General features: G+C 24.7%; 1 long non-coding RNA gene across 1 annotated transcript in view; it reads right to left on the reverse strand.

Annotated features, from left to right (window-relative positions):
* LOC107734397 (uncharacterized) overlaps positions 1-365 on the reverse strand; it is a 14,123-nt gene that overhangs the window by 901 nt on the left and 12,857 nt on the right. The window lies entirely within an intron of this gene.

Raw genomic sequence — 365 nt, forward strand, 5'->3', positions numbered from 1 at the left:
AGAAAAATGGAAAAGGTGCTAGTAATTTTCCAGGACATTATCCGTTATCCGTTATCCATTATCCGTTGTAACCCTGTAACCTGAAAACACAAAATACAATGCGTAATTTAAAATGTAGGTAAAAAAACGTGTGAATAATAATTACGGAAAATTTTGCCCTATTTTTACAGACTTTTCTTAGAGTGTAGCAACTACTAATACACTGCTTAAATTAAAAATATATCTGTACAAATTGTTTTACTAATTTACTAGCTAATAAAAATAAACTTAGGCTAAATTGTAATTGTTAAAAAATTTGAAAGTGTTAAATAATTCAATGTTGTATTTAAAATTAGTTATTTATATTTTAATATTATATTATGCAT

Source organism: Sinocyclocheilus rhinocerous, unplaced genomic scaffold (genome assembly GCF_001515625.1).
Source record: "Sinocyclocheilus rhinocerous isolate Xijiao unplaced genomic scaffold, SAMN03320098_v1.1 scaffold853, whole genome shotgun sequence".
Classification (NCBI taxonomy): Eukaryota; Metazoa; Chordata; class Actinopteri; order Cypriniformes; family Cyprinidae; genus Sinocyclocheilus; species Sinocyclocheilus rhinocerous.